This window comes from Bos taurus, chromosome X (assembly GCF_002263795.3).
Source record: "Bos taurus isolate L1 Dominette 01449 registration number 42190680 breed Hereford chromosome X, ARS-UCD2.0, whole genome shotgun sequence".
Lineage (NCBI taxonomy): Eukaryota > Metazoa > Chordata > Mammalia > Artiodactyla > Bovidae > Bos > Bos taurus.
The window spans coordinates 43,753,795-43,763,694 of NC_037357.1; the positions used below are offsets into that span (position 1 = coordinate 43,753,795).

At 36.4% G+C, this 9,900-nt stretch overlaps 1 non-coding gene across 1 annotated transcript; it reads left to right on the top strand.

The window, feature by feature from the left end:
* The first annotated feature begins 9,619 nt into the window (after positions 1-9,619).
* Positions 9,620-9,692, top strand: TRNAC-ACA (transfer RNA cysteine (anticodon ACA)). The gene has a single exon. It is a non-coding gene; the product is annotated as a tRNA-Cys (tRNA).
* Positions 9,693-9,900: the final 208 nt, after the last annotated feature.

Genomic DNA, 9,900 nt, shown 5'->3' on the forward strand with positions numbered 1-9,900 from the left:
AGTAGTATTGCCTTGAGAGCCCCATGAACAGTATGAAAAGGCAAAATGATACGATACTGAAAGAGAAACTCCCCAGGTCAGTAGGTGCCCAATATGCTACGGGAGATCAGTGGAGAAATAACTCCAGAAAGAATGAAGGAATGGAGCCAAGCAAAAACAATACCCAGCTGTGGATGGGACTGGTGATAGAAGCAAGGTCAAATGCTGTAAATAGCAATATTTCATAGGAACCTGGAATGTCAGGTCCATGAATCAAGGCAAATTGGAAGTGGTCAAACAAGAGATGGCAAGAGTGAATGTCGACATTCTAGGAATCAGGGAACTGAAATGGACTGGAATGGGTGAATTTAACTCAGATGACCATTATATCTACTACTGAGTGCATGAATCCCTCAGAAGAAATGGAGTGGCCATCATGGTCAACAAAAGAGTCCGAAATGCAGTACTTGGATGCAATCTAAAAAATGACAGAATGATCTCTGTTCATTTCCAAGGCAAACCATTCAATATCACAGTAATCCAAGTCTATGCCCCAACCAGTAATGCTGAAGAAGCTGAAGTTAAACGGTTCTATGAAGACCTACAAGGCCTTTTAGAACTAATACCCAAAAAATATGTCCTTTTCAATATAGGGGACTGGAATGCAAAAGTAGGAAGTCAAGAAACACCTGGAGTAACAGGCAAATTGAGCCTTGGAATATGGAATGAAGCAGGGCAAAGACTAATAGAGTTTTGCCAGGAAAATGCACTGGTCATAACAAATACCCTCTTCCAACAACACAAGAGAAGACTCTATACATGGACATCACCAGATGGTCAACACCAAAATCAGATTGATTATATTTTTTGCAGCCAAAGATGGAGAAGCTCTATACAGTCAGCAAAAACAAGACCAGGAGCTGACTGTTTCTCAGACCATGTACTCCTTATTGCCAAATTAAGACTTAAATTGAAGAAAGTAGGGAAAACCACTAGACCATTCAGGTATTACCTAAAACAAATCCCTTATGATTATACAGTGGAAGTGAGAAATAGATTTAAGGGCCTAGATCTGATAGATAGAATGCCTGATGAACTATGGAATGAGGTTCGTGACATTGTATAGGAGACAGGGATCAAGACCATCCCGATGGAAAAGAAATGCAAAAAAGCAAAATGGCTGTCTGGGGAGGCCTTACAAATAGCTGTGAAAAGAAGAGAAGTGAAAAGCAAAGGAGAAAAGGAAAGATATAAGCATCTGAATGCAGAGTTCCAAAGAATAGCAAGAAGAGATAAGAAAGCCTTCTTCAGTGATCAATGCAAAGAAATAGAGGAAAACAACAGAATGGGAAAGACTAGGGATCTCTTCAAGAAAATCAGAGATACCAAAGGAACATTTCATGGAAAGATGGGCTCGATAAAGGACAGAAATGGTATGGACCTAAGAGAAGCAGAAGATATTAAGAAGAGATGGCAAGAATACACAGAAGAACTATACAAAAAAGATCTTCACGACCCAGATAATCATGAGGTTGTGATCACTGACTTAAAGCCAGACATCCTGGAATGTGAAGTCAAGTGGGCCTTAGGAAGCATCACTATGAACAAAGCTAGTGGAGGTGATGAAATTCCAGTTGAGTTATTCCAAATCCTGAAAGATGATGCTGTGAAAGTGCTGCACTCAATATGCCAGCAAAATTGGAAAACTCAGCAGTGGCCACAGGACTGGAAAAGGTCAGTTTTCATTCCAATCCCAAAGAAAGGCAATGCCAAAGAATGCTCAAACTACTGCAAAATTGCACTCATCTCACATGCTAGTAAATTAATGTTCAAAATTCTCCAAGCCAGGCTTCAGCAATATGTGAACCATGAACTGCCTGATGTTCAAGCTGGTTTTAGAAAAGACAGAGGAACCAGAGATCAAATTGCCAACATCCACTGGAACATGGAAAAAGGAAGAGAGTTCCAGAAAAAAAATCTATTTCTGCTTTATTGACTATGCCAAAGCCTTTGACTGTGTGGATCACAATAAACTGTGGAAAATTCTGAAAGAGATGGGAATACCAGACCACCTGATATGCCTCTTGAGAAATTTTTATGCAGGTCAGGAAGCAACAGTTAGAACTGGACATGGAACAACAGACTGGTTCCAAATAGGAAAAGGAGTTCATCAAGGCTGTATATTGTCACCCTGTTTTTTTTTAAACTTATATGCAGAGTACATCATGAGAAACGCTGGACTGGAGGAAGCACAAGCTGGAGTCAAGATTGCTGGGAGAAATATCAGTAACTTCAGATATGCAGATGACAACACCCTTCTGGCAGAAAGTGAAGAGGAACTAAAAAGCCTATTGATGAAAGTGAAAGTGGAGAGTTAAAAAGTTGGCTTAAAGCTCAACATTCAGAAAACGGACATCATGGCATCCGGTCCCATCACTTCATGGGAAATAGATGGGGACACAATGGAAACAGTGTCAGACTTTATTTTCCTGGGCTCCAAAATCACTACAGATGGTGACTGCAACCATGAAATTAAAAGATGCTTATTCCTTGGAAGGAAAGTTATGACCAACCTAGATAGCATATTCAAAAGTACAGACATTACTTTGCCAAAAAAGATTCATCTAGTCAAGGCTATGATTTTTCCTGTGGTCTTGTATGGATGTGAGAGTTGGACTGTGAAGAAGGCTGAGCACCGAAGAATTGATGCTTTTGAACTGTGGTGTTGGAGAAGACTCTTGATAGTCCCTTGGACTGCAAGGAGATCCAACCAGTCCATTTTGAAGGAGATCAGCCCTGGGATTTCTTTGGAAGGAATGATGCTAAAGCTGAAACTCCAGTACTTTGGCCACCTCATGCGAAGAGTTGACTCATTGGAAAAGACTCTGATGCTGGGAGGGATTAGGGGCAGGAGGAGAAGGGGACGACAGAGGATGAGATGGCTGTATGACATCACTGACTCGATGTACGTGAGTCTCAGTGAACTCCGGGAGTTGGTGATGGACAGGGAGGCCTGGTGTGCTGCAGTTCATGGGGTTGCAAAGAGTCGGACACGACTGAGCGACTGATCTTATCTGATATGGATATACTGCATTTTATCCATTCATCAGTTGATGAACATTTTAATTGCCTCTACCTTTTGGCTATGATGAATAATGCTGCTAAAAACAATCATCTACAAGTTTTATGGATGTATGTTTTCATTTCTTTGTGGTTTATACCTAGGAGTAGAATTGCTTAGTAATATGATAACTCTATGTTTAATCATTTGAAGACCTATCAGACTTCTCTAAAAGGGCTACCCCATGTTACGTTCCCAACAGCAGCATATGAGAGTTCTAATTTCTCTACATCTTTGACGACATTTGCTATAATCTGACTTTTTTAATACTAGCTAATCTAGTGTAAAGTGTAAAGTGATACCTCAGTGTGATTTTGGTTTGCATTCCCCCAATAACTAATGACATTAAGAATTTTTCATGTGTTTATTGGCCATTAATATATCTTCCTTGGAGAAATGTATATTCATATCCTTTCCTCATTTTAAAATTGTGTTTTATTTTTATTAATGAGTTTGTGTTCCTTATATATTCTAGATACCAATCCTTTATCAAATATATAATTTGCAGAAATCTTATGCCATTCTCTGGGTTGTCTGTTCACTTTCTTGATGATATCCTTTGAAGCCCAGAAGTTTTTATTTTGATGTAATTTAATGTATTTAGTTTTGTATTGTTGTAGCCCATACTTTTGGTGTCATAGCTAAGAATCTTTTGCCAAATTTAGGGTCATAAAAAATATTTTTCTAAGAGTTTTATGATTTTAGCTTTTACATTTAGATCTTTGATCCATTTCAAATTAATTTTTATATGTAGCATGAAGTAGGGGTCCAACTTCATTCTTTTGCACATGGATATTCCCCTGGTAGCTCAGAGGGTAAAGCATCTGCCAACAATGTGGAAGACACAAGTTCAACCCCTGGGTCAGGAAGATCCCCTGGAGAAGGAAATGGCAACCCACTCCAGTACTCTTGCCTGGAAAATCTCATGGACAGAGAAGCCTGGTAGGCTACAGTCCATGGGGTCGCAAAGAGTCGGACACGACTGAGTGACTTCACTTTATTGTTACCTCAGCACCATTTGTTGAAAAGATTATTCTTTCCCCCATTGAATGGTCTTGGCACACTTACAGAAGATCAGTTGACCATAAATGTGTGGTTTTACTTTTGAACATGCTTTTATTTCATTAATCTATATGTCTATCCTTGTGCTAGTGTCATAGCCATGTTTACAATTTCTTTGTAGTTAGTTTTGAAATCAAGAACTTTGAATCCTCCTACTTCATTTTTCTTTGTCAAGATTGCTTTGGTTATTTTTGATACATTAAAATTCTGTATGAATTTTACAATCAGGTTGCCAATGTCTGCAGTCAGCTGAGATTCTGATAGGGATTAAGTTAAATCTGTAATTTATTTTGAGAAATGTTACCATCTTAGTATTATGAAATGTTCTAATCCATGAACATGGAGTGTTGTTTTATTTACTTAGATCTTTAATTTCTCTCAACAATGTTTTGCAGTTTTCAGACTATAAATTTTACATTCATTCATTAAATTTATTATTAATTATTTAATATGCTTTGATGCTATTTTAATTTATTCCTAATTATTTCATTTGCTTTAATGCTATATTTAAATGAAATTGTTTTCTTAATTTTATTTTGAGATTGTTCATTACAAATTATAGGATTACAACTGATTTCAGTATATTGGTGTGAATTGATGCATGCTATTCATGTTTTCATCCTGTAAGTATCAAACTAAAATGTTGAATGTGTTATGCTAGGAAACAAAGAATAAAAGAGTCATATAATTCTTAACGGGATTAAAATTTATTATATTATGTAGTCACTTACGCCAAAGTGACTACACCAAAGTCTTTGACTGTGTGGATCACAACGAACTGGAAAATTCCTCAAGAGATGGGAATACCAGACCACCTTACCTGCCCCCTAAGAAATTTTTACTCAGGCCAAGAAGCAACAGTTAGAACTGGACATAGAACAACAAACTGGTTCCAAATCAGGAAAAGAGTATGTCAAGGCTCTATGTTGTCACCCTGCTTATTTAACTTATATCAGAGTACATCATGTGAAATGCCAGGCTGGATGAAGCACAAGCTGAAATCAAAATTCCAGGAGAAATATCAATAACTTCATATATGCAGATGATACCCCTTATGCCAGAAAGCAAAGAAGAACTAAAGAGCCTCTTGATGAAGGTGAAAGAAGAGAGTGAAAATGTTGGCTTAAAATTCAACATTCATAAAACTACAATCATGGCATCTGGTCCCATCATTTCATGGCAAATAGATGGGGAAACAGTGACAGACTTTATTTTTGGGGGCTCCAAAATCACTGCAGATGGTGATTGCAGCTATGAAATAAAAAGACACTTGCTCCTTGGAAGAGAAGCTATGACCAACCTAGACAGCATATTAAAATGCAGAGACATTACTTTGTTAACAAAGGTCAGTCTAGTCAAAGCTTTGGTTTTTCAGTAGTCATGTATGGATGTGAGAGTTGGACTATAAAGAAAGCTGAGCACAGAAGAATTGATGCTTTTGAATTGTGATGTTGGAGAAGACGCTTGAGAGTCCCTTGGATTGCATGCAGATCAAACCAGTCAATCCTAAAGGAAATCAGTCCTGAATATTCATTGGAAGGACTGATGCTGAAGTTGAAATGCCAATACTTTGGCCACCTCATGTGAAGAACCAACTCACTGGAAAATACCCTGATGCTATGAAAGATTGAAGGCAGGAGGAGAAAGGGATGACAGAGGATGAGATGGTTGGGTGGCATCACTGACTCAATTAACACGAGTTTGAGTAGGTTCTGGGAGTTGGTGATGGACAAGGAAGCCTGGCATGCTGCAGTACATGTGGTCACAAAAAGTCACACATGACAGAGTGACTAAACCGAACTGAGTCACTTAAAATAATTTCAATTCAAGAAAGACGTCTTTAGATAAATATATCATAGTTTTGGGGGGGCAGACCTCCACACCTGGGCTCTGACATGTAAGAATGATCCTAACATTAGCCTGTACAAAGTGATTGTAGCCCCTTCCCTTCTGGCTCTGACAGCAAGAATCTGCCTACAATGCAGGAGACCTGGGATCAATCTCTGGGTCAGAAGAACCCCTGGAGAAGGAAATAGCAACCCACTCCAGCATTCTTGCCTGGAGAATCCCATGGACAGAGGAGCCTTGTGGGCTACAGTTTATGGGGTCACAAAGAGTCGGACATGACTGGGAACTGAGTGTTGAGGACCCATATGAATAGCTATAAGTATAATACAATATAAAATAAATCTATCATTTATAAAATATGCTTAGATGGTAAGGTAGGAGATGTGGGAGAATACAAAAGTTGAGCTGGAAAAGTACTGAGCATCAAATTTGAAAATAATCATCACCCTATTTAGAAAGTGGTGGTTAAAACAACAACTACATGCAAATATTACTAAGGAACAGTTGAATAAAATATTCTTTAGAAATTTAAGATATATGCTTGTAAATAAAGATAACTCTTACTTGTTGAAGAGAGGGTAATGACGTTTTTAAACCAGGACAGTGATGGAAATGTGGTCATGCCATAGGTTCAGTGAACAGATACAAAAAGAAAGTAAAATTAATAGTTCCTTGATGAACACTTCCCTAGATTCTGTGTTACAGAAGATGACAAAAGGAACTGATTTCTTTTTCCCCATAAAGTAATAAAATCATAAACACCAAGTAAGTTAAATGACCTAGTTATGGATACAATTATTTCTAATCTGTGAAAAGTTTCTAAAGTTTTAGCGTTTTTTGGTTCCCCTTAAAATAAAATATCTGAAAACTATTTTAATATGAGGAAGTGAAATCTGTTCAAGCCACAGGGAAATCTCTTTAATTTTCAAAACCAAATATTTTCTTTAGAAAATTTCCCTTCCTCCCCCATTTCATTCTAATTTTCAATCACAGAGCTACCAATTAATATTTGAAGACAAACCAGGGATAAATGCCAGGCAAAATTGTAAAAGGCGACTAAGCTGATCTTCCTATCCCTCACATTCTGTTATACAAACCCTTCCCCTTTTCCTGGTTGCTGCTACCCAACCCACATGCACAATCCATTAATGCTGCTCCAGCCTTCCCAAAACCTTTCTAGAAGCATTTTCTATTTTGAAACTTTTACAAAGTTTTCATCAAAACTTTCCCTGGCCTGTCTAATAGGCTTGACATATAGGAGAATGTATCTGCTTATAATAGCCAGAACATGGAAACAACCTAGATGTCCATCAGCAGATGAATGGATAAGAAAGCTGTGGTACATATACACAATGGAGTATTACTCAGCCATTAAAAAGAATACATTTGAATCAGTTCTAATGAGGTGGATGAAACTGGAGCCTATTATACAGAGTGAAGTAAGCCAGAAGGACAAACACCAATACAGTATACTAACGCATATATATGGAATTTAGAAAGATGGTAATGATAACCCTGTATACGAGACAGCAAAAGAGACACTGATGTATAGAACAGGCTTATGGACTCTGTGGGAGAGGGAGAGGGTGGGAAGATTTGGGAGAATGGCATTGAAACATGTGAAATGTCATGTATGAAACGAGATGCCAGTCCAGGTTCAATGCACGATGCTGGATGCTTGGGGCTGGTGCACTGGGACGACCCAGAGGGATGATATGGGGAGGGAGGAGGGAGGAGGGTTCAGGATGGGGAACACATGAAAAAAAAAAATAATAATAATTCCCATAAGTTTTACAATAAAATATCAAAATGTTAAAAAAAAATTAAAAAAAATTTAAAAAAATTACACACTAAAAAAAAAAAAAATTTCAAGTTTGAACTTTAAAGGATGAGAGCTTTAATATGCTTCATTTCTTTGAGTGCACTCTGATTTTAAACTAGAGCTCCCTAGAGACCCTGTATAGGCTATGACATTTGTAACTGGTTTTGGAAATTGGAGATCTTATTGAAAGCCTAACACAAAATAAACAAACAAAAAACACAATTCCTTGTCTGCCTATGTTTAAGGATGCATGGATTTGAGTAATAACAATAATAGGTACAATTACATAACTCTACTTCTCACTTTCTTTTATTTCTCCAGGGTTCAACTGGAGTATCACAGACAGAAAAAGGCCTACTACTTAGTTAGTTGTTGTAGTAGTTATTACTTAGTTACTAAGTAATTACTTATTGACTACATAACTATTAGTAACTATTAGTTACTAATAGTAATTACTTAGTAACTAGCAATTAGTAACTTAGTAACTATTAATTAAATAACTAAGTAGTTACTTAGTAACTAAGTAGTAACTACTTTAGTTAAATGGTCCCAAATAAAAAAATATAACTTATTCATAGTTCAAACTATAATTGGTTTACCTACAACCTGTATACCTGTGGTGGATTCATGTTGATATACGGCAAAACCAATACAATATTGTAAAGTTAAAAAATAAAATAAAATAAAAAATAAAAATAAATTTAAAAATAAAATAAAATAAAAAATATTTTAAAGAGACTTTCTTACTTTCTGGAAAGCCAATTTTTGTGACATTGCACCAAAGTTTAGCATAATGATATATGCATAGCTAATTTTGAGAGATGGAGTTGAGAAATAGAATGTGTTCATAATTACTTTCAACTATCACAATTTAGGTATTTGTTAAGGCAAATATTGTAAGAATAGCTATCCTTTTCTTTTTTCCTCTGAAAAGAGATCTGAAATGAAACATTCTAAGTTCTTGGATGGTAAATTGGTTCTGTAAATAAATAAATAAACAAACTTATGCCAGCATTTGCTATCTTTTAAATAAGTTCAGCATTTATTCATTCACTAAACAAGTGTTTATTGAGTGTCTCCCACATTCCAGGTACTCTTCTAGACAAAAAAGACACAACAGTGGAGAAGAAAGACTACATTTACAAATTGTGAAACAAGTCACTCAGTATTCTGTTAAAAAAAAAAAAAAAGACAATCCATTTAAACCCAGTAATTAAATCTCTGAACCTTAAAAGGAACATTGTTTTCTAATTCTAAAGACTTTTTCTTTCTCTTCAGAAGAGCTAGTCTGGGATAAGGTAGAACATGTATTAGTAAGTATGTGTGTACATTATGCATATTTTTATTCATGTAGGTTGAGCTCCTTCTAGATGATATACTTTTTTCCTGTTCTAATTTTGGAAATAAAGATATGAGAAACTGAGTTGAAAAGGCAAGAGAGTCTCCCTAGTCATCTAAGGAATATAATTATAAATGTGTTTTTCATCCTTCATAAGGTTCATCTCAGGACAAGGTACTAAAATTATAACCAACCTACCTCATTAGATTTTAGGATAGATGACTGATAGATAGATGGATAGAGATAATTAGATAGTAAATACTATTAATACATATTTATATCTCTACCTGTCTACCTACTACCTGCTTATCTAATGATAGATCTATCTACCTACCTATGTACTAAATGCCTTTGTTAAAACAATGTATATATATATTTTTTCTCTCATTTTTTCTCTTTCAATAGGAAAAAAATATGTTTTTATGCCTTTATTTATTTTTTACTGACTTCCCGGGTGGCTCAGATGGTAAAAGCGTCTGCCTACAAAGCGGAAGACCCAGGTTCGATCCCTGGGTCGGGAAGATCCTCTGGAGAAGGAAATGGCAACCCACTCCAGTATTCTTGTCTGGAAAATCCCATGGATGGAGGAGCCTGGCAGGCTACAGTCCATGGGGTTGCAAAGAGTTGGACACAACTGAGCAACTTTACAACAACTATTACTAAAAATATTCAGGGTCAAAATAGGAGAAAAAAAAGTTAAACTACATACATAGGTCTGTAATCTTAATA